This window comes from Suricata suricatta, chromosome 9 (assembly GCF_006229205.1).
Source record: "Suricata suricatta isolate VVHF042 chromosome 9, meerkat_22Aug2017_6uvM2_HiC, whole genome shotgun sequence".
Taxonomy (NCBI): domain Eukaryota; kingdom Metazoa; phylum Chordata; class Mammalia; order Carnivora; family Herpestidae; genus Suricata; species Suricata suricatta.
This window is the reverse complement of record NC_043708.1, coordinates 23081143-23106424: the sequence shown is the minus strand read 5'-3', so window position 1 is coordinate 23106424 and position 25282 is coordinate 23081143. Positions and strand designations below refer to the sequence as shown.

The following is a 25282-nucleotide window of genomic DNA, read 5'->3' as shown; positions in this document are numbered from 1 at the left end:
GCATGTTAGAATCATCTGAGGAACCCTAAAAAAATACCTGTGCATGGCCCCATCCCAGATCCCGGAATTGGGACCCCTAGTGTTGGTGTTTACTATTAGTTTTTAATTCCTCAGATGATTCCACCATGTTCCCAGGACTGAGAACCATACTATTATGCCAACTCTTTCGTTCCAAACAGGCTTGTTATCCATTATGCTGGATCCTACCCCTGTTTCTCCCAGTATTTCATCGCTCGGTGAAGAAGACTTGTGTTGTGTAGTTACTGCTTGTCCAGCTTGTGGTTTTGTGCTTTTTGTTATTTGCCATCAGAAGCAGCTGGTGGGTAAGGTTATCCTGGGAACCACACCCAACCTTCCAACCTCTGGGCATATTGGAGTCTCTCAACCAAAGAGTGCCAATCAGCATTTACCTCCAGCTACCGCATCGGATTCTCTCACGTGGCAAAGTTTCTTAAATAGGTAACCCAAGCTGGAGGAAGAGATGCTGACTTGATTAAAATTCCTTCAGGCTCGTCCACTGACTGACAGCACATGCTCATTAATATAACTGAGCAAACATCTTCCCTTCCTCCTGCACATGAGAGGCACATACCCAGAAGCGGGGCTGGCACCTGCATTCAGGATGGTGGAAGCTGCCTCTCTGATGTGGCTGCTTTTATCTGAGGTCTTTTGGGGCCCTTGGATAACCACATCTTCCGAAATGGGGGCTGAGTCAGCTTTGCTTTGTCCTCAAGTCCACTCTTCATTGAATGTGGTGCAGGGACCTGAAGGTCATCCTGCTCACAGTGTCTCTGCTAATAAGCCTCCACCCAAGCTTGCCCCTTGGGCCCCCTGGGGATGCTTGAGACAAACGCAGTGTCCCACACCCCACCTTGCTCTCAGAGTCTCTGGAGGTGCTCACAGCTGGGGATTTGAGTCCTTTGCAAGCTCCCCAGGTGTTTCCTGTGTCTTCTGAAGAATGACAACCATTGCACTAACATAGGTATGGTTTAGAAAGCCTGGGTCCACCAGTTCTCAGGAATAAAGAAGTAAGAAGACCCTTGGGCTGTAGGGTGTTGGGTTGGGAGGGAATGGCTCAGGTAAGTCACAAGGAAAGGCAATTGAGGCGGCGCCTAGGGAGGGTGACACTGGAGGGTGCGTGTGCATGCCATGCTTGTGGCCCAGCCTGGGGGGCAGCTGTCATGTTTGCTCCTTAGGTATTCATAGCCAATTGCTTTCATCGTTCCTCACTTTATTAGCTTTTGCCAAGTAGTTCAGCTTTTACTAAGGGCACCCGGGTTTATGGCAGCAATATTTCTCACAGTGTCAGAGATAAAATATCAAGCTAATAACAGACTCCCTGCTAATGTGAATCACACGAGGAAGGCAATCTCGTTCAGGAGGAAGTCCTACCAGAGAATGCTAAGTCTTAAGATTTTAAGAAACCAGTCAGTGGGATTGGATACACTTTGCGCTTGCTAAGAAGATGAAATAAATGATTTGTGGTAAGTGGTAACAGCTGCAGAAAAGAGCATTTTCCTACACCTGCCTCTCCCTAAGGGACTAGAGGCTCCCAGAGGCTCAGGCAAAAGGCCAGATACTTCGCTGTGGGATCTAGATACTTCTCTTCTTCTCTGCTCCTCTCCTGCATTTTATTGTCACTTCTCAGCTTTGGTGGGTGCAGGAAACCAGTTAGTTGCCCCCATGTGTTCTAGAGAGGAACCCATTACAGGATGATGGAGTACCTGGGAGGTCTCTTGGCAATCTCCGAGATCTCCCTTCCCTCTTCTCCTTTACATTCCGGCACCTGCTGGGCAAACCTATTGCTGCCACTTGTTGCAGGGAATTTTAACAAGACTGGGGGATGAGAGGGGCTGCAACTTGAAGGAACCTCAGGGAGCAAAGATGCTGCTCTCTCTGCCATCAGATAGATCCCTGGGGACAGGCCCCGAGTGGCATGCTGATGCTATAACTCTGCAGGGCACGGGATGGCTTGTGTCACACTTGAACTTCTGAGAAGGTGGGGTGTTTTTGTCTGGGAAGGCCCCTAAAGGCTATGACTCCATTCTTCCACAAGCCTGAGCTTAAGAGCTGGATGCTCAGGAGAGGGGGGGTCCTTGGTGCTGGCCCAGTAACAGGGCTCTGAGACCAGGGCTGCATACTGAGATCTGAGGCAGGGGCAATGGGGAAAAGGGATATCACCTGGTATATTTCTGCCCCAACGCCCGTAAGGCCCCAGGGTCACTGGTCGGTCCCTGCTATGCCCTTGACTTCTTATTTTGCCCCCTTGGGAGTCACCAGAATCAGATGCCCATCTGCTCAACACCAAACAATTGGACCGATTCTATTATCTTTTTTATTTATTCCTAGAAGATGAGTCCCACTTTGATGACTTGGTCCCATCTTAAGAACTCACATGAAAACTTGCTCTCCATCGGGAAATAATTGAAGGGACATGTCGGACTCTGTGTGAGTCAAAGTCAGCCTCAGAAAGAACCTCAGTCACTCCTTGAAACAATTGCAGCAGTCCTGTGGAATAGGGAGGGGAGATACTATGGCCTCCATTTTCTAGGTGAGGAAACAGGCTCAGAGAGGTTAAATGGTTTACCCACACTCACACAGAGAGTTCACAACACAGCTGTGATGAAATGAGGTCTTCTGACTTTAAAATCTGTGATCTGTCCAACATCTCACCTTACCCAGAAGAGCTCACTGTTTATTACAGTGTCTGCACATGTTCAGATAACTGCCCAAAACACCTAACCCACAAACCTGCATGCCACAGGTCACATGGTGGGGTCACAGATAACCCTGAGACAAAATGCCTGCCACTGAGTTGGTAGGGGACAGCAGGATCCTCCATCTGGGAGACCAGTGGGAGGCAGTGGGAGAGGGTTGTGTGTGGACAAGGGCTTGTCCACTAGATATGAGATGAAAAGCAGTCACATTTTTGCGTGCGAGGCGGGAAGGAAGGCTTGGCTGACAGTCGGGGTGATGGATGGGGTAGGAGAGTGCATGAGGCGTGAGCAGTAATGTGATGTAGGGAACACATTCCAGGCAATTACAATTTGAATAAGTTATCAATGGAAAGAAGTAGAGGAGTAGAAAGCTGTTTTATTAACCCCCTGAAGTTACGTTCACAGCATTTTGAAAGAGTTTATGAATTGCTGTGAATTACGAGCTCAGTGACAAATGCCGATGCTAGGAGGATCCCTGGCTGCAGCTTCTGGAGCAGGAGATGTTTTATGGGGAGGATTTAAAACAAGAGTCTTATGTATTTTAAACCATGAAATGAAGAAGAAAAAGAGTGAGCTCAGGCAGCCTAGTGAATTTACCTGCCCGTGAGCAAACTTTGCTATAAATCTTACCTAGGATTTCTCAGTGTTATCTGTTTTCCTTCTTTTGATACTGAACCTTTCACTAGGCACACTCCCTGGGGCTAATGTCCTGTGGCTTATCCCCAGGAGTGTTTTACCCAGACACTCCCTGGAGGAGATAGGAGCTCCAAATGGAGATAAGACCACCTGTAACTACTGAAATCTGCCCTCGCTCTCCCTATCTTCCAGTATTTCTGTTTATGGACAACAAAAGGTAAGGTGAGTGTGCCCCAATTACTTCTTTAGGGCTCCTGCAGAGTTCTGCTGATTCTATCCTATGGTGACTCTGTCCCTGCGGACGTGGGAGACAGCATTCAGCTTGCAACCAGGAGCCTGTGGTTGTATCTGAGATATGGGCTGGGCATACCTAGAGTTAGCCTATCAGAAGCCCATGATTTCCCCACCATTAAAATGGGTAAAAATGTCAGACGTCCCTGGCTCAAAAGCTTGGGTGAGAAGCAGTGAGAGAAGGGAGATACGGAAGGAGGGTGGTGTAATTGCAGATGGTTTTTGTGGATGGGGTGAGAGGGTGCTGGGATGCTAGGTGGCTACCACCTAGCGGGGTAGGTGTTATCCTCATTTTAGAGATAAGAAACAGGTTCTGCGAGGTTCAATTATAAGGACAAACATGTTGGAAGTGATTTGAACTTTGGTGCGTTTGGCTCCAAAGCTCACCACACCAGCTCCCCTGTGTCTACACTGGTAGAGAGCTACTCCGCATCAGCATTGCCCAGAAACAGGCTAGGAATGCTACCTTTTGGCGGTTTTACACCTGTGCATTTAGAGGCTGTAGTTTAACAAGATCCCCGGGTGTTTCCCATGCACGTTAGAAGTTGAGAAATGCTGGGTTAATAGATCAGAGGTAGAAGCAAAGCAATGGAAGGGGTTGTGTGCCCAGTTTATGGAGGGAAGGATTCATGACCAGATGTGGAGGTAGGAGAGTGAATCCTGGCCTGGGCTCTGCAAGTTTGCGTCATCTGCATGCTTGTGAAAGGATCCTCCCCACCTTCTATCACGTAGTGGTCAGGAGAGTCCAGGGCATGGGGGGAACAGGTTCTGGGTGAGGAATGAGGTGGCACACATTTACTCTTTGGTCATTTGGACAGTGCTCTGCTATGGACGAAACACAGCACTTGGAGACATAAAACCCTTATTTGAATCTGGATCTGATGTGTGTCAGCCGGGTTGTCCCTGGAGCATGTACCTCAGTTTCTTTTTATCAAATGTGGTGGCAGACCCCCTTTCAAGGGGTTGTGATGAGGATTAATCAAGATAAGGAAATGTCTAGCATAGTGTCTGGCTCAGTGCATGCTCTGTGAAGCCTGCTGTCTGTTTCACTAGCGGTGTCCTGGAGGTTTGCTCAGGGAGTATGGGAGAAACTTCCTGCCTGCAAGGGGAAGCATGGGGAAGCTGGTAGCCTGGACTAAGGAGGTAGGTGTCATCTGGTTGGGCAGTGCTTCTCACAGTGGGGCGCCCAGTCCAACAGCATCTGCATCACCTGGGAACGTGCTGGAAATGCAGCACCCGTAACCTGCTGGATCAGAAACTCTGGGGTGGGACCCACCATTCTATGCTTTCACCAGCTTCCTGGGTGACTGGAGAACCATCACTTTAGGGGCTTGGAGATCAGACACCTGAGGAGTGCCCAGTTGGTGGTGGAATATTTACATGTTCTTGGTCTCGGAGCACGTCCTTTGTGGCAGTCCCCACGTGCTCCAGTGGGCACTGAGGCCATGTTACAATTAAATGATCACTTAGAGGCGGTCACTGTGCACAGGGCACACAGGCAGCCAATTCATTAACCGAGAGCAACTTTTTGCAAATTAAAAAATGTTAATGATCAGTTTTGAAGCATTGAGAGCCTATCAGGAACCACATGCCTGGAATGAGCATTTACCATATGGTGCCTTTGGAAGCTAATATTGATTCTCATTATTTTAAACGATTACAAACATTGCAGGTGTTTTGTAATAATCTCCATTGTCTAATTAGAACATGCGTGAAACGAGTTCATTCTGCCTGCTAACGAATATTGATTTGAACAGCAGAGCCCTGGTGCAGGGGAAGGGCTGGGGCTGTCTGGCCAAGTTGCCAGGCAGTGCCAGCCCCCTTTCTCCCTAAATTATTAATCCTGGGGATACGAGGCATTTTGACAGGCAGGCATCCATGGGTCCCTAACCTGATTTGGGCCCGCTCCAGCTTCAGTGTCTGCTCCCATCAAAGCTGGAAGCTGGATACTTTGTAACGAGTGTTAGTGCTTTCATGGCCTTCCCCTTCTTTCTCATTCCTCATTTATTTTCTATTTCAGTTTCTACCTCTTGTTCATTTTTAAACAACTCTATATCTAAATACTTTAAGGGAAAGCTGGAATTGGACATTACTTGTTTTAGGTTTCAGTTACACTCTGTATAGTTCTAGACTTCAGGTTGATTCTTAATATTATCTCTCCAACAAAACTAGAAGCTCCTTGAGGACAAGGCCTGTGTCCTTTCCTTATTTTGTGTTCCCTCTCAAGGCCTACCAAGTGCATTATAAACACTCAACAAAGGATGGCTATTGTTCTTCATGTTATTCCTAGTCATCATCCAATGAATGAATGGATGAGTGAATGAGTGAATGAATGAATGAAACAACTCTCAAACAAACAACTTTGTGCTACGTGGGTTTTCAGATATGCATGCCTATCTTCATTTTTTAATCTGACAGAATTTACTGAGCACTAATTATGGCACAAGAGAAAGAGCTTTATGAGATGCGGTTCCTGCAGACTGGACACTTGCAGTGCTCCTGGAGAGAGGGTGGTTGAATATGGTGTGCTAACGGCAGAAATGGTTTGAACAGGGCTCTCTGGGAGGCCAGGAAGGAGCGCTGAATGCAGACAAGAGGTGATGCCTGAGCTTGGTGTTGAAGGGCAAACCATCATTAAGCAGAAACTGGTGGGGAAAAGTGCCCCACAAAGGAATCCAGGAGTTGGAGCTCAGGGACAGCAGTGTGGCCGGAGCGTGGGATGTGTGTGTGTGGTGAGGGGCAGGGGTGGTGGCGTTTAGAGCCAGAGAGGGAAGCAGAGGCTGGGTTATGGAGGACTTTGTCTACCATGCAAGGAAGTTAGGATTTTCTTCTGAAAGTGGAGGGTCTATATTAAGAGAGTTAGCTTTGCATTTCATTTTACAATTTTTTAAGATTTATATTTCAGGAAGACCATCCTGCTAACATTGTAGAGCTAGAAACTGGAGGCAGGGAGCTCAGTAATAGCATGTTTGAGAAGAGATGAGGGTCTGAGCTAGGGCTGGTAGGTGGAGGAAGCAGAATGTAGACATATTTAGTGTACAAGGGTTTACATTTAATGTGAGAACATTATTTGCTTTTCTTTCCTTGGTTATGAGGAAATGAAAATAGAAAAATCTGGAGAATAATATTATAAGCACCTGTGTGCCCATTGGCCAGCATGAACAAATATTTACATTTTGTCGTATTTGCTTCCAATCTATTTATTCTAAAAAATTTTAAATTATGAATAAAGTTTCTCTGCTTAGTTTCACCTGCTACTCCATTGCCATAGGCATTCATTGTTAAAGATCTGGTATGTATCCCAGTCTAGGCTTTTCTATGGTAGTCTCATATTAAATATTCATGAACACTATGTAGTATTTATGGAAACGGCTACCATACTTTTCTGCAAATCATTTTACTTGATGTTGACATATTCAGCTCTTGTATATCCGTTTTGTTTGTTATATAGTATTCTGTCACACTGATATATTTATCCATATTGGTGAACATTTCGACTGTGCAGTTATTTGCCTTTGCAAACATTTCAGCTAGTATGAACATTCTGCACACTTCTCCTGTGCGCATGTATGAGGGTCATTCTAGGATGTATCCCGGAAATGGAATTGCTGGTTTTAAGGAATATACATTTTCAAATTTAGTGCATATTGCCAGAGACTCTCTGATGTGATTTTACCCATTTATACCCCATCAGCAGTGGACATTGTGTTTCTCCATGTGCTCTCCAATACTTGCTAGTATGGGCCTTATAAAGTTTTCTTTCTCTGATTTTTCTTTGCATTTCTTTGATTATCAGAGATATTGAATAACCTTTCATGTGTGTATTGGTATGAGGCTTTCCTTTTCTTTTGGTTACCTGTTCATATCCTTTGCTCATCATTTGGGCTGCAATGTTTTGATTGATTTGTTAGTGTTCTTTATATTCTGGATGCCAGTCCTTTCTCTGTATATGCATATACATATGTACATGCACATATGTATCTGAAATATAAAATACATACATGTATATATACAAATATGTGTGTATATATTTATAAATAATATCTTACATTTTATCTCATTGTTACATTTTGTTTAAAGTATCTTTTGCCAAAAAAGAGATTTTTAAAAGTTGATGTTGTCAAATTAATTTGGATCCCCATGAGTTATATTTTTTTATGTCTTGTCTAATAAATATTTTCCTATTTTAGTGTCATAAAGCTCCTATACATTCATATATCATATATACACAGACATATATACATATGCTTTATTTATTTACTTACTTATTTATTGGTGAAACAGAGAGCGCATGCATGAGCAGGGGAGGGGTAGCGAGAGGGAGAGAGAATCCCAAGAAGGCTCCACTCTCTGAGCAGAGCCCAATGTGGGGCTTTATCTCACAACCATGAGATCATGACCTTACCCGAAATCAAGAGCCAGGACCTTAACTGACTGAGCCACCCAGACACTCCAGGAATACATTTTTTAGGAGCACCTGGCTGGCTGGGTCGGTAGAGTGTGCGACCAAGTGTGTGATCTCAGGGCTTTGAGTTTGAGCCCAATGTTGGGTATGGAGATGGCTTAAAAATAGAATTAAAAAACAAAAAACAAAAAATATTTTTTTGCCAGTGTCCCAAGACATAGGGAATATAATTCCATTTATTTTTTTTCTTTTAAAAGCTAACTGCCCCACAATATTGGATAATCCCACAGACTTAGAGTGTTCCCTTCATTATGTACCTAGATCCCTTACAATCCCTAGTCTCTTTCTTTTCTGTCCATTGGTCTATTTATTTACCCCAGAACAGACACCAAAGCACCTTAAAAAACCGCCATTTTAGCCCCTTCACCCCACTCCCATCCAGTGCCATCATGAGTCTTCTGGGAATTCTAGAGAACTCCAGTGAAGTCTAAGCCTATCCTGATCTGTTGTTGGGGAAACCTGGTCTCCTGGACAGCTCTTTGGGGGCATTTGCTGTCTTTACTGTCTGTCTGCTTTGTATGAAAATCAGAATACAAAAAGAAAATCTGTGGCTTTTCCATCATCTCAGAAATGGTCTCAAGATAAAGGAAGAGAGATTTGCATTTGGCTGAGGGAGTGAGTGAGGATGGAATTGGAAAAAGTCTCATAGATTGCAGGCCTCCCTGGCATCTCAGACCTAAATGTAAGCAGAGGGCACCCAGGTGGTGGCTGGGCCAGTCCGCAGAGAGTTTTCTGTCTTCTGGAAGGCCATGGCAAGCTATGGAAAGTTGGGCACTATATTCCTCTAACTTAGGGAGAGAAAAAATTTTGGTCTTCTCAAACCTATATGTGACTACACAGCCCATCTTGGTTTGCATTGACCAAAACTTCATGGAGTAGCCTCCCCTTCCTCTGAGAGGGCTGGTCTGATTGGTTGAAGTCCCATCTTTTCACCAAGCATCCTGTTCCTCTTAATACAGCTGCAAAGTGCTTGGGTCATTGGAGGAAGGTGAGTGGGCTGTGAGTTCGCATCTTCCTCAAGGTTATGACTGGGTAGGACAGGTCTTACCCTCTGTCACAAGTGTAAAATTGTAGATGCTTAGGACTGGAAGAACCTCCCAGATGACCTTGTCCATCATGTTCTTTTGTGTTGGTAGATGAGGAATCTGAGGTAGGGAGAGGTTCAGTAGCTAGTCCAGGTTATAGTGCTAGGAAACGACAGGGAAAGCAGGAGAATCCAGGCTCTGGGTTCCCACTCAAGTTAGCTTTTCACTCTGCTGCTCCTCTTGACAGGAGAAAAAAAGTATTTTGAGGAAAACAGAACAAAACAAAACAAACCCAGAAAACCTCTGCAAAATTCTTCTTATGTGTGTCCCTTCCCCTGTGGCCCAGAGTGGAGTTGTCTATGCCTCAGGACTAAGGGAGAGACTACATTTCCAGAGATGTTTGTACCTGGAAATAGGCAATTTCTGTATCCTTAAAGATGGATCCCAGGGGTACAGATTGAAATTCAGAAGGGGATAAAATAAACCTGCAACAATCATGAACTTCTGGTTTCTTATACAAAAAAAGCTTTGGCGTCTACTGGGATTGTTTGTGGAGGTAAAACTTCACTCTGCAGTTAGATTCTTTAAAAAGGTCATTTGTAAATCAGACCTTAAAAATAAAGTCCTTTAATTCCCATTGACCTGCACTTTTATTTGAAAAGTATTCTCACTTGATTTCTGATTGATATTAACTTGTTATTGAGTATTCACACTATAACTTTGTTATTTATTTTAGCAGATGCCATCTAATAGTTATACCCATAAGGAAAATCTGTCTGAAATGGGAAGCATCATTTGAAATAAGAATAATCATCCAACTTAATTAGGTCTATATCTTCAAAAGGGAGAAGCCTCTGTACACTTGCAGTCTGGAAGAGAAACTCATTAGGCATCATATCTGCTGTGTTCTCTTGGTCAGAGCAGCCCTAGAACACAGAGTCAGGGGTCACAGCCCCCCTCTGCCTCCTGACGGGAGAAATATCAAAGTATGCATGCTTGCCATACTTCTCTTTCTACCTCTGTCCATCTGAAAACCACAGTAGGCATTTGCCTCAGCCTCTCCTGTCCTGTGTCCAAATCTGCCACCAAATCACCCATCTTTGAGAGCTGCAGAAGTTGTACGTGCCTCTTTCTGTCCCCTACCCTGCAGTGAGAACTCAGTCCAGACAGTGGATTACTGGGACAAATTTAAGGCAAGTATTCCTCAGCAGTTGCAACACTTTGGGACACATGAAGGGTTCTGGGGCCGGATCTTCCTGTTTCTAGTGCATCTTACACTACCTTTTGGCTTCAGTAGTAAGAAGAGAGGAGTTTTTGTTTTTAGTCTCACCTTACCTGAATGATGAATGTTTACTAAACATTTCCTCTCTGCTGCAAGTGACTCTTGTGAGATAAAAATGTAACACCCATTAACAAGGTTATGTGCTTTTTGAAGGAACAAGGACTCAAGAATCTCTGGAAGGTTTCAGGCTTTTAGTTGAGTAAGATGTCAGTGCAACGCTGAGAGGGCAGAAGGAATCCACTGTCTGTGGTGAGACATTAACGGTTGGCACACAAGTCCCAGGGGGTGATGCTGAACAAGGTGAGGCAGATGAACCCGGAGACTTTTCCTGGAACCAGAGAAGCAGTAAGAGGGTCTGGCCATGTAGCAACTCCTCTCCCCTTTCAAAAGTTTTTCATCAAGTCAGTGTCATCCTTGCCCGGATCATGACAATAGCCTCCTAATTGGTTTCTTCATGTCCTTAACTAAGTTAATGTTTTCATGTTACCTCCACTTTCTCCCTTGCTAATAGCTTCCAAAACTCAGGATAAAAATAAAATCCCTAACGTGGCTACTAACAAGGCTTGCACGATCTGGCTCCCGCCTGCCTCACTGCCCACCATGCCCCTTCCCCCTGCCCCCAATCTCTTAATATACTTCCCTTGTTTTCACTTCTCTAACCACACTGGCAGTTTGTCAGGCCACATATGAACCTACTTCTCCAGCCAAAGGGGCTTTACATATGTTCTTCCCTTTCCCTGGAATGCTTTTCCCTTGCTCCTTCTGTGAGATCCCATGAATTCATTATCCATCAACCATTAATGCATTATAAGTGAGGAGGGGTGAGCCATTCAGAGAATCACACAATCACAGTAGGAAAGGGACTGGCAAGGTGATCACCTCCAGCTGCTCCCAGCACTAGGCAACAATGGAGCACCTTCGTCCCCATGTAACATTCAGATTTGTTCCATTTGTGGTGGAAATGTCAAATCTGGTGGTAACCTTTCTGTTATAGACAACCTTGGAAACTGGTGGTAGAAAATCTGAGTCAGAAGAGGAGAACTAAAAAAATATGAATGGCAAAGGAAGGAACAATTGTTAACATAAAAATTCTCTTTCATTTTGTCATAGTCTGAGTTGGCCCTCTCTCTCCTCAGATGGTCTTAGCTTTCAAACCTTAGAAAATCTCTACATTCTAGCCCCCATGATTTTTCCCTGATGTATCCAGGGTCACCAGTGAATTAATAAGAAAGGTGGGACTAGAACTCTACCTCTTGACAACCAGTCCAGTTCTCCTGATAAGGAGCATGCATGAGTCGGGAGTGGATGGGATACTTCAACTCTAGCCTCTCGTTTTTCAAGTCCTCAGGCCACAAATTTACATGGTACTTTCCTCCATCTCAGAAAGGGAGAAGCTTGGGACCCCTCCCAGGTCTTTAGTGACTGCCTTGCCCCTTTGGACCCCGCCTCCCCCTCCAAATTCTCTGCTTTTGCATTCACCCAGTCTCCCTCCAAGTGGAAACTCATTCCTCGGGTAATCAATGTCCCTCTCAGCCAGAACCCTGTTACCAGGGAAACCATTCCAGGCAGCCCACTTAGGCTCATTGAGATGCAGCTGCAGAGTCCAGGGCCTGCATAAGGGCAACTGCTATCAGAGTGGGCAGTTTTTGGCAACTCTGGAGTGTTTTGTACCAAGTGGGACATGGTAATTATGTATTTGTGGCTTTCATTATGTGCCAGTTTTAATTGTTGCGGCTTCATTGTTGTTTTTTAAATTTCTTTTTTCTTTTTTCCCCCCTAGACCACTCAGCAAAAGAGGGAAATTGGTGCCATAGGGCAGGTTTCTTTCTGGAAGAGACACTCACTTGGGTGAAAAAATAAATCCACTGACTTAATGCTATCTGATTGGTCAGGAAGTTTCCCTTACATAGTAGGCTTACAACCCCAATATGGCTGCCTGTGGGCCCTTGCCAAGGGCCTAGGATTGTGCCAATATGAATGTCAACAATAAAAGCAGACTTGCGTTTGGCATGGCGGTATACAGGTTCTCTTGAAGAGAGGAGCCCTTAGAGGACACGGAGGTCATGGTTCCCTTTCCTGGTAGGCTTCATTTCCATGCTGGCCAATCTTTGGCTATGACACTGTAGGTTTGAAGTTGGATTTCTCTTCTAAAATTGCATCTTTGCCCTGTCCCTTGCTCACGATAGCTTGGAAGTATGGCTTCTATTATTTTAACCATAGCCAATACAGGAGGCCCCCAATGTAGGCATGGGACAATTTAAGCAGGTGATTTTAATTATAATACCAAAAAAGGATTTTGTTTTTGCTAAAGCATTGGACATCAGGTTTCTTATGATAGCTAGCTCTGCAGGTGAGTATCCATTATGGTAGACATGGTAAATTTACATGTGATTTTCCTGGTAGCTCATCAATTGTATATTAACAATGGTAGTCATAGCAATAGCTGACATGGATTGAATGCTCATGATGTGACAGGTCATTCCAGCTTTACTTACATCACTTCCTTTGATCCTTGCCTCACTTATAGCAGGTTGTCATTGTGCTGCCTACCACCCTGGAAGGACTGCAGAGGGGTCTCTGCTCAGTTCTCAGATGAGATGAGGAAGTTGAGAATATAAGATGGGAACATGAGCTTCAGTCTTGTCTCTACTCTTACTGGCTTATGGAACCTAAAGCCAGTCACTTAAGGTCTTTGAACTTTGGTTTCATTTTGGGCAAAGGAGGAGAGAAGTGAGTTGTGTATTATGTGGAGTGCTGTGGTCTTGGTAGTGATGATGGTAGCTAAGCTAATGTTTACTCAGTGGTTACCCTGCTTTTATGTTGTTGTTTTGTTGTTGTTATTTTAAGTAGGCTCCACACCCAGTGTCAGGCTCAAATTCACAACCCTGGGATCAAGAGTCACATGTTCTACTGACAGAGCCAGCCAGGTGACCCGGTGGTTACCATATATTAAGCACTCTTGTAAGCACCATACATGGATTATCTGATTTAATCTTCATAGTAATTCAATGGTACTTTATTAGCTCCATTTTTCTGGTTGGGAAATTGAGGCACAGAGAAGTCACACAGCTACTAAGTGGTGGCGGCAGGATTCTAACCCATGAACTCCTGATCATCTGTTACTCTGTGGCTGATAGGATCAGAATGAAAGACCTCAGTCCTTGCTGTTATTATGAGGGGGCACCATTGGAGGTCTCCATAATTTGCCCCAGGCTGTACTGCTTGTTTAAAAACCATTATGAAGTAATTGGCTTCCCTAATGCTTTTAGGGTCTTAGATTCCTGTGGGAAGACCCTCTCTCCTCTTCTTCACTACAGCGGCTCTTCTCCTTACATGGCTGGGTTTGTGGCTAAGAACTCTTGGGTAGCTATGCCTCTGGCTGGGAGCTGCCCAGCTATGCTGCCTGGATGATCATCCTCATTTGATCCTGTCTCTTGGGATAAATCCCAGGCTTTGGATTTGGTGAGGGTCAGACTCTCCTGCCTTAACTGAGCATTCCATCCAAAGCTCACTGTTGCTTAGAAGGGCCTTGGGTCATGTATTATTCAGAAGGGTGGATGAGTTCTGGTCCAGTGCCCAGATCCTGGAAGAAATTATCTAGTAGAGCCAAGAAAATTTAGGCAGGGGCCTTAAAGGAATTCAGCATGGTCTCCATTGCTTAAGTTGCCTTTTTTTTTTTGGTATGGAAATACATGTATTTATTATAGGAAGAGATTTTTATTCTTTTCTTTTATACTAATAATTTGAGTCAGTTTATAGGAATAGGTAGGTGGAGGAATGTGATTCAGTAGTGTGTAAATGGGGCTACAGATCCTTTTGGGGGATCATTATTTTTTTTTTCAGGTATAATTTCTTAAAATGATTTTCAAAGCTGATATTAAGTCAGATTCAATGACAAGTAAGCAGTGGTTCTCAGCCTTGGCTGCACACTAGAGTCAATGGGGAGTTTTGAGAAATTCTGATGTATGGTTCTCACCCCGGAAGTTCTGGTTTTAATTGGTCTCAGATGTGGCTTGGGCATTGGAATTTTTAAAGGCTCCCCAGATGATTTTAATGTGCAACCAGGCAGAGCCAGCTTCATAGGCAGACAAACTGTGCAGTCACAGTGCTTAGAAGGGCCCCACACTTGGTTTGAGGCTCCCCTGTTGCCATCTTATAATTCTTAATAGTTTTTGAACTAAAGATTCCACATTTTCATTTTGTGCCTAGTCCCATAAATTACACAGCCTGGTCTGCAGTTGGGGGTTGTGAGCCCCTGGACTAGAGTAGCAACCCTGCCTAAGAGAGAATTCCACATGTGCCAGCTGGTGGTCTTCCAGGAGCAACATGTTAATCAAGCATGGCACCCATGAGTGTCTGGACATGACTGAGTAGTGTTGTACCTTACGGTTCTTTTTTTCTTTTCAAGAGACTTTGAAAAATTGTTGCTAAGATAGTTATTAACCTTGCTATCCAGTACTGGTTTGCAAGTACATACTTGTACCATTAGACATAGTGCCAAGAGGCCTGGCGTGAGCCTATCTTTCTAGGAGGCCTCTCCTGTGACAGAGGCTTTGGCAGGTGGACTCACTGCAGTTGCCACACACCCTCCTGCCTTCTCTAGAACCTTGTTCCATCATCAATTTCTCCTGGTCTTTCTTGAATTTTTAATCCCTTCTTTTCTCCTGGCACTTTCCCCTCTTCTAAAAATAACGTGGCTCAAAGTACTACCCTTAACCAAGACACTGTTTGGAAGAGGAGCTGCCCCTCACTGGCTCCATGTCTTTAATTCTTTGTAGCTTAGCTTCTAATTCTCCAGCTTCCTGAGTGAACTTTTTTTTTTCTTTTTTTTTGCAAGGTTGCTAGTTCCCTCCTAATTGCTGAAAATGCTTTATCTAAGTTTCCATCCTGAACTTCTCTGGTGACTTTGACAGTGTCAAAAAGGTATTCCACATTGTTATAAACACAATTTCATGGGCCCCACCCAGACTACTGAATCAGAATCTCTAGGGAAAGGGGCCCAGCAATTGCTTAAAAAACTTCTTCTGGTGATTACTATGTGTGCTAATGTTTAAAATAACTGCTTTATATATATTTATTGAAGAAACTGCATCTTAGCACTTGTGAGTCTTAATGTGTTAACTTCAGTTTCTAACTTCAGGTGTTTGCTTTATGTCCAGTGTTGCAAGGTGGTTGAGAATAATGATCAATGGAGTTCCTCTACCTAAACTGGAATTCCAACCCTGTAACTTACTACCTGTGTAACCTTGTATACCTGAGCTTCTTCATCCCTCAAATGGGATTATAATTCCACCTACTTCATAGGGTTGTGAGGAGACCTAGGTGTAATACACATAAGACACTCAGAGCTGTGCCTGCATATGGTAAGAATTCAATAAAAGTTAGTTTTTAGATTGTATAGGTATGCTCTTTTGTATTTGTATTTAAATTTTATTTCCTCCCAAAGCTAAAGTTAAAATGTCAACAAAGGAATGCCAAATCTGGTGGGCTTCTATCTTTGACAGCTTTCCATGTGGTTAATTGCTCCTGGTTTAGTTACTGAGAAAGTTTTCTTTTCTACTTACATTAAAGCATAGTCCTCAGCCATTATTTTCTTTCTCAGGTACTTCAGTCCATCTGCAATGTATGTCATACTCTGAGCAGAGATAATGATTTCCCATGGCAGGGGTTCTCAGCTGGTGCTACTTAGTGAGCTGGGACTCACTGATTTATTTTCATCTATAATCTTACTTCTAGTCTGGTAGTATTGAGTTCATGTTAATATGGCCAACAAGAAAGCATTCAAAAGCTAGACAAGGAATAAGACTGTTGAACTTGTAGAGAACTGGTTCTCAAAATTTCTGAATGTTGGAATCACTTGGATATTAAAAAAAAAAAAAAACTCAACAGTGCCCAGATCCTACCCAGATCAACTAAATAATAATCTCTGGGCATAAGGCCTGGCATTGGTGTATTTCAAAAGCTCCCTGGGTGAATGTGATATGCTACCAGGGTTGAAAATTAATGATGTAGAGTAAGACATGGGGCTCAGCCTGAGAGATAGGACAGGGGACCATTTTCTTGGGAAAAGGAATAAGCCCTTGTCTCTGTTGAGCTCTACAACTTACTTAGATAAAGTGGCTCAAATATATTGGAAGAGAACAGCCTACAAAGGGCCAAGAGGGAGCTAGAGATGGACCAGATGATTTAATGGGTCATCTCTCCTGTAGTTAATTTCTCTAGATCTCTTGTGCTATATTGATTTTGTAAATCGCTATTGTCACATCTGCCCCTTCTGCCTGTGGGAACTGGTGGGTTTTAAAAATTGAATTGAGTGGGGAGGGGTAATTTAATCAATATCAGGATTTATTGACTTGGGACATTTATATTAACTATAGTAAAGTCAGGATTAATTTGAACATTTTCAATACTTGATTAAGTGGCGTGGTTTGTATTATATACAAGGTGTTTTGCAAATATTATCCTTTATGGATTTGGTACAACTCTCACCTCTGCTTCCTGAAATGACTCCCCTTGTTTGTGAAGCTATTAGGATTTATATTTTAATAGCAATCAAATCAAGATACTTTTCAAAGGCCAAGTTGTAATTGTAGAAAGACATTCATTTCTGCTTGCACATTAATTCTTTCAAAATATGTTTCTCCCTTGAAACACTTTTTTTCTCCGCTCGGGTTAAATTTTCAGCAAGTTTATTTTTGGGGGCAGGAATTAGAGATGCACATATTATAAAAATTCTGTTCTTTGTGAAAAATGTGCCTATTGCTTTAAAGTGGTCAATAACTGCTTTGTTTAATTAAATAATTAATGCCTCTCCTTTTACCAAGAAGGATTTACTCTGTCTTTTTCAAAGGGCATACATAAGAACACTTCAAACACAACCCGTTCTTCACAGGGATGTTTTTCATATCATTATTCATACGCAGGCCTTCCGTGAGGAAGGAGAGAGTTTTGAATTGTCTAGTCCTGGTAAGGGTGATGCACCAAATCTCTCTTGGTCTCTTATGAAACAAAATTAAATACGTCTGTTAAGAATTATGGCCTTGTTTTGTAGGTATAAGGTGGATCAAACCTTGCCATTCTCCCTAGGATCTCTACACATGACTTTAAACTTGATAAGCAGCTCATTGTGGCAGTGGGGCACACTGTTGAGGGAGGCCTTTCGGGTGTTTCTCTAAGGGCAGAATTTAGTGAGCAATAGAGGGCCAACTTGATCAGGCATGGCTTGAGGCAACAGTTATTGCACTAGAATGGCTAGACTGGTTCAACTGACTTGCATCAAATGGGTCCTTTTTATTGATAAAAAAGTAAGAGTCTCTTGTCAAATCTTCCAGGTTTTTCAGTCTTCCTCTTTGCCCTTCATGCATTTCATTTAGGGTGTCCTTGAGTCAGTAAGGTCATTCCTGCTGCTGGCTGCCAGCTGCCAGCTGCTTATCCGCTGCCCTTCCTCCAACCTGGCCAGGGTTTGTTGCTTTGTTTTCACTGCTTATCACCCGTGTCTTCTTGGCAAGGTCTTGCAGGGCATGAACATCTACTCTGCATGACCCACCACAAAGTACTTCTCTAACCTCTGATATTGATAAGCACTTGCCAAGCCTAACTCTTAAGTACTTGGCAAATGTTAGCTATGCCTCATCTATTTCCTTTTAAAGATGGGCTAGGGCAAGTGCAAGACAAGTGAATGATAATGATGGTTAGGAAGATAACTGTTTATTGAGAACTTATTATGTGCCAAGTCCTAGAGTATATCAGGCATAGCTACAGTTTCATTAAATCTTTATAAGCATGATATAAGTAGGTATTGCTGTCTCTATTTATGATAAAACTGAGGCACATGCAGGCTGTTTAAATTACCCAAGTTCAGTCAATGTCAGAGTCTCAATTTGAAATCAGTCCTGACTTCAAAGTCCATCACAGTGCTCTGCCTGGATCCTTGCTTTTCAGCCCCTGGGTGTGTGTTCTCTGCCCAAATGGAGAATCTGCTATGTATTCTATACTTTGAATGCCCATAAGGCCTTGCTACTCCATTTATCCACTGTGAGCCCACCTTCTCAAAGCTCTTAATTTAAAAGAATAAAAATCTGAAATGTTTTAGGGTTTCTCTAACCCTAGGGTTGTGTTGTCCTAAGTTATTCAAAATTTCCAGGAAGACAGCATCAGATGAAAGGCTTATTGCTTTTGAGAACACTTTTCTCAAACTTTTGCCAGTTTGAAGCCTCTCTGGAGCCCTCAAGCAGCTCACCCAAGCTAGGGGTACAAGGAGCCTCTTCTCTCATAGTTCTCTCTTCATTTAAAAAAAATTAATGTTTATTTATTTTTGAGAGACAGAGAAAAATTGGGAGAGGGGTAGAGAGAGGGAGACACAGAATTGAAGCAGGCTGGAACTCATGAACCATGAGATCATGACCTGAGCTGAAGTTGCATGATTAACTGACTGAGCCAGGCACCCCAGTTCTTTATTTTTTTTATACTCCTTTCACAGTCCCCAGGGCAGTAGGGCAGGCATTATTTTTCCTGTCCCATAGACAAGGAGACTGAGATACAAAGGGCTATGTTGACTTTATTGAAGAGACAGTCAGGTAGAACCTGGATCTTATCACTCATAGCCCCTGCGTGTTGTCATCAAATCACACTGCCTGTCAGTCACCTTTTTGGCCATATTTACTTGAGTGGGTAAGATAGGATTTTGTTTCTTCTGTAATTTGTCTTAGAGCAAATCAAAGAAAGATTAGCTAATACCTAGCAGTATCACTGGAAACTAAGGCCTCTACCCCATGTTATCAGGGGAAATTCTGGCTTTGGGGTAGGGTGGGGGGCTATAGTAGGAGATAAGTAGGTGGAAGGGAGTCAGTTGTCTTACAGTATGTGCAGCTTGGAGGCAGATCATAAACTTCAAAAATCAAGAACAGGAGGATTTGGATGTCCAAAACACCTGAGAGAACAGTGACCTCAAAAATAGAGTATGCCCATTGCAGGGTTCATAAGTGCTAAAACTTCAATTTATTTTATAATTAAAAAGGAAAAAATTTAACATAGTTTTAATATACACATTGATACTAGCTAGCATCCTCAAATATCTCATGTCAGATGACTCTGTATATCGTCCTATTTACATGTCTTGAAGGAAGAGTAGGTTTTTGAATTACATATATATATTTTTTTAATGTTTACTTCTTTATGTTTGAGACAGAGAGACAGTGTGCACAGGGGAGGGGCAGAAGGAGAGGGAAATAGAGAATCCCAAGCAGGTTCCACGCTATGCGCACAAAGCCTGATGCAAGGCTTGAACCCTTGAGTTGTGAGATCATGACCTGAGCCAAAACCAGGAGTCACATGGTTAACTGACTAACCCACCCAAGTGCCACGATACACATATTTTAAAGGAAAGGAAAATTTTGATATTGGTATTTTCATCTGTTCATTTTTCCTCGGCACACTGGAACATCATACTGTAGTTGTGTCTGGTAAAGTAGATATATAGATTACATGATCTAGTTTTTATGAAACTAACCTTCACAAAATAGACAAGTGTTTTATACAAACTCCTTTAAGGAGACCTTGGACTGAAAATAACACCAGTATTACAGGTGAGCAACAGGAAAGTGGTCAAGCTGTCACCTCTGCTCCTAACTTGAGCTCTTTGACAGCCATGGTATGATATAAAAACAATAAAGGTATGATTAGGAGTGACGTAAAATCAGCCACCGAAAACCCCATCAAGAAGACCACTTGCAAAATAGACTTGTTTTCATCGTTGTTAATGTCTAACCTTTCTCTAAGCCCCAATGTGCCTTGAAATGTTGCTTAGTCATATAATGGAAGATCCATTATGACTAGCAAGACATTTAAAAAGATTTTTATTTTATCTGTATCTCATTCTTTGCAGTTTCATATTTAGGTGTAGGTTTTATGATTTACATAATGTTACAGTAGGCCTCGCACATAATTTACCAGTATTTATATATATAAATAAATACATATGTGTACTATACATATATATATGATATATATGTATATGTACATGTCATGTTTGTGTGCTCAATTTTAATTGAAACCATTATGTATTATGGAAGAGTAGCTGCTATAAAAAAGGACTCCAAAATCTATTTGTTTAATAAAATAAAGGCTTATTTTCTGTTTATGACTAGGCCCAGAGTAGGTCAGCTGAGTAGAGAGGATATGCAGACACTCAGAGACCCTGGCTTTTTCCATCTACTGCTTGCTTCTGTCATGCATCCAGCAGAAGAAAGAAGACAGCGTGGTAGATTAGGTGTTTATGGGTCAGGTTTAGAAGTGGACACATCTCTTCCACTCATATTCCACTGGTTAGAACTCAGTCATAAGCCATCATCAACTTTAGGGAAAACTAGAAATGTCTGGGTAGGAGTCCAGTAGGCAAAAGAAAATTGGAGTACAGTAGAACTATGATAATCTTGATCATAGCAGAAGATTGAAAACATGTGGAAACTACTTAGCTTGTAGACGTTAGACAACTACAAAGATAATATTGTGATTAGAATCTGATGTGCTGGGGTTTATTAATCAATCCAACAAATGTCTATTGAGTGTCTGTTAAAGCAAAGGCACTATTCTTGGCTCTGGTGACATAGCAGTAGATAAAACAGACAAAAATTTCTTCTGCCAAGAAGTTTACATTTGAGATGATGTGCTGAACAAGAGAGGCTCAAGTGAGTGTAGGAGCAATGCAGAGTGGAGAAAAGAGTATAAGGGGATGTTTGAAGAAGTTTTGAATTTTACTAGTGGTTTAGGACTGTGGACTCAAGTCTGGCTTCATATCCTAGTTTCACTAGTCACCCACTTGCCACGTGTTCTTTTAGCAAGCTGCCTGGCCTCTCAAGCTTGTTTCCTCCTGTTTAGATGGGGATAATGACTGCCCAGTGTGTAAAGATGTTCTGATAATTAAGGGAATAAACCTAAAGCTCTTAGTGTAGTACCTGAACACAGAATAAACTCTCAATAAATGGTAGCTATGGTAATATCACCAAGAAAATACTAACAATTATTAGGAAGGACGAAGCTGTTATCTCAGCAGGTACCTTGGCTAATGATTTGCCAGGAAAAGTTAGATCTTACAGAACTTGCTCCTTTTACCATCCTGCTGGCTATCAGTTGATTGTTGTGCTTAACATTTAATGTTTTTAAAAATAAAAATACATATTTACAAAAGTTGTGTATTTAAAAGTAATGCCTACCTATAACTGAAAATTTTGAAAGTATGGGAAAGCATAAAGAAAAATGATAATCACTCATAATTCTATTCAGACACAACCATTTTTATCATGTTGGTATATTTCCTTCCTGTCTTTTTCCTTTTTCTATTTTTTTAAATTTTTATTTATTTTTTGAGACAGAGAGAGACAGAGTGTGAGTGGGGAAGGGGCAGAGAGAGGGAACAGAGAATTTGAAGCAGACTCCAGGCTCTGAGCTGTCAGCAGAGCCCAACGTGGGGCTTGAGCCCATGAACCATGACATCATGACCTAAGCCAAAGTTGGACACCCAACTGACTGAGCCACCCAGGTGCCCCCTTCCTGTCTTTTTTCTACAGAGGCTCACTTTTTTGAAGGCACAGAGTAAGGTCTTCAGCTTGGCACTAGTTATTCAGGGTCAGTAATCAAAGTTGTCTCCTGCCCCTTCACAGCCCTTCAGATAGAAGGTTCTCTGTAGGAGCAGGGACAGCTCTTCAGTCAACCTAGTGGGCTCTTTGCCCCGTCTCATTCTCATTCCTGATTCTTTCCAATTTCAGCTCCCTTATTAGAAATATGCTGGAAACTTCTGTTCCCTAAATACTAACCAACATTTTTCTATATACTGCTACTCCCTATGTCAGGACAATTAAAGGGACCAGGTGTACTTATAAAAAATATGTGTGTCTCAAAAGACAAAGGTGGTTTCATGGCATTTTACTGCTTAGTCTATGGTAATCAAAGACCTGCCTTGGCTCTTGGAAGCCATGTGCTAAATAAAACCACCGTGGGTTCAATAAAACCAGTCAATAAATCAATCACTTTCTATTCATTGAGGAGTGAAGAGGCTCAATACTTATGTTGCTCTAGTAGTCACCCCATTCTCATTGTCCAGTAAAATCAGTTGTATGCTTACAATTCACAATCAGCAATCATTTATTTGGGCTCAACTACTCTGTGTTGACCCTGTATGTGAGGTTCTTTCATAAATGTATGTGCCATTATCTTTTAAGAGAAACAGAGCAAAGTATAGAGGACTTGGTTCAGTTGAAAGAGAACCTGTCCTGGGAAGGGTTTTTCTTGTTGGGGGGCGGGGCGGAGGGACAGAGGGATGAGAAATAAATAAGCTGGCAACTGGACATTTGGAACATCTTAGTATTTTTCTAAATCTGGTCTGGATTTCATTTGGTTTTTCCCTGAGTCAAAGTTTACTTTTTCCTCTCACCGGCTTTCTTCCAAGGTATAGATAATGCAAATTGATAATGTAAACAAAGCTGTGGGGAAAAGATCTTATTGCAACAGTAAGGAAAAATATTTTCTTAATTCCTACTGCTAAGTAGGTTTTCAACAAAAGTCTGGGGAATGACTTTAAAAGGTCTTGAAAGTACCTATTCCTTACAAACAATTGGTATGTGGATTACAAGCCTCTTCTATCTATTCCTTGTAGCCGGTAGTCCAAAAATTTTACTAGGCAGCACTTTGGCAGTTTTAGCTATGGGAAAATAAGAAAATTACCATTAAAAATGCTATTATTTAGTAATTTTACTAAATCAGATTGGCCTTCCTTATTCTTTGTACCATTAACGTGGCTTGAAGAGTTTATAATTGGACATACAAAGTGAAAAATGTTTTACACAGGGAGAAACTCGAGCACTTGCAAAGCAGTATAGAAAATAACACTAGTTACTAGGGTGCAGAGCACGGAGAAGCCATGAGCCCAGCCTTGGTTTGTGACCAGAGGTGTCGGGAGTTAAACACTGGTGTCCTGGTGGGACTTCGTTTCAGTGCTATTCACATGCCTCCTAAAATGGGCTATAATTAGAGATGTAAAAATGCCATGGGTGTGGCCATCTACTATGGATTTAGACAATACTGACCTGTTGTGAGTTCCCAAGCTCCAAAGAATAAATTGTGAAGTTTTATAGAGTCTTACGAAATACTTAATGATACGGTCATGAGAGGTCACATCCTGACCACTAAAACTCCTACTTGAGCTGTAACTGGAGCAGGGTTATAGAGTAAACAGTTTGTCCATGTTCTACAAATGATTCCTTACCTGGGATCACATGCCGCTCTTCCAGGTTGGACCAGCACCACAGATGAACAGAAATATTCACTGAATTGGGAGTCAGAGGATCCAGGGTCCAGCCCCAGTATTGCAGGTTCTGGGTCCCTATACCAATCACTTAATATTCTGTACAATGAAATATATTTACCTGTGAAATGGAATGGATAAAGTTTATTCTATAGCCTTATTTTGTAAATGAGAAAACTGGGGCTCAGCGAGGTTAAATCATGTGCCCAGCATCACACAGCAATTAAATGCAGGACTACCAGATGCAGTGATGCTTTGTCACTAATGGTTTATAGAAAAGAAAATGCTACTATTATATGTGTGAAGGCAGTCTTCAGAATCTCGGCAAGACCAAACTTCTTCATACATGGCCTCTCTTTCCCACTTTTGGAGTTTTAATTCCCTCTTCCTAATGCCTGGTGTCCAGTTACATTTCCTATTCTTTTAGCTTCCCTCATTCTATTCCTTTACCTGTCCTCTCTCAGATCTGCTGCTGTGGGCAGTTTTCACTTTCTAACCATGTCAATGAACCTATTCTCTGTGTTCCTTCAAAATATGTCCTCCTAACCTGTTCTCTGCTTTTCTGATAATCTAAGTAGGTTAGTGTATTAACAACCCAGGGTGGAGTATTTGCATTTTAACAGGTTTTTATTGGCAGAGCTTTGATCCAGAGTCCAAGATAGAGCTGTGTGTGTTTGGGAAGTGAAGACTATTTTTTCTTCCCGCCAGTCAGTTTATAAGCTGGTAGAACTTCTGATAGAGAATCTGGCCTCACTATTAATAAATAATATAGGGTTTAGTTAAGTGTAATTGGTGATGCTGTGGGAGTAGTTCAAAGAAGAAAGATATGTAAGCAAAAACCAAAGACAGTATTAAGAGAGTGAAGCTCAATAATTCCAATTAGCAAATCTTAAGCACTAACTGGAGAGGGGCTCTATGTACTTATTATCCTGGTTTATAAAGAAAAGTTCACACTGTGAGTCTGCTCATGGTAAATATATCACTAAAAAATAAAATTCATGTATTTGGGGTCATCATTCCCTCATCCCACCCCCTGGCTCATTTGTCACTAGTCCAGCCAGTGCTCCTTTCTGACTATCTCTTGGAGCCATTCTGACCTCTCCTCAACCCACAATGCCAAGACTGAGATCATGCCACTATCCTGGTCTTCTGACTGAGATCCTTGTCTCTAATCCCTCCTTGCTCCAATTACTCCAACATAGGGATCTGGATGCCAGATTAGTTTTCCCAGCTTAATCCTTGACACCTACCCAATGTAGCCCATGTTGCAGGCACACAGAACTTACAGATTTAGCCATGATTTTGCTATTACACTTTTTTTTGTTGTGTATTGCACATAATGTTCCCTCTTCCTTTCCCTCTCTATTTTGTAGCTGCTTCTTTATTTTTCCAGATGCTGCCTCATTTCTTCTTCTTCTTTTTTTTATTAATAGTTTATTACCAAGTTGGTTTCCATATAACACCCAGTGCTCTTCCCTACAAGTGCCCCTCTATATGACCATCACCCCCCTACTTCTTCCCCTCTCCCTCTTCAGCCCTCAGTTTGTTCTCAAAATTCAAAGGTCTCTC

General features: G+C 42.3%; 1 protein-coding gene and 1 long non-coding RNA gene across 6 annotated transcripts in view; one reads left to right on the top strand and one right to left on the bottom strand.

Annotated features, from left to right (window-relative positions):
* NRXN3 (neurexin 3) overlaps positions 1–25282 on the top strand; it is a 1559665-nt gene that overhangs the window by 163523 nt on the left and 1370860 nt on the right. The gene's annotated exons all lie outside the window — the stretch shown is intronic.
* LOC115300886 lies at positions 2340–12058 on the bottom strand. The gene is made up of 4 exons (XR_003912904.1): positions 11667–12058; positions 10470–10744; positions 7501–7625; positions 2340–2508 (listed from the first exon to the last, which is right to left on the bottom strand). It is a non-coding gene; the product is annotated as an uncharacterized LOC115300886 (long non-coding RNA).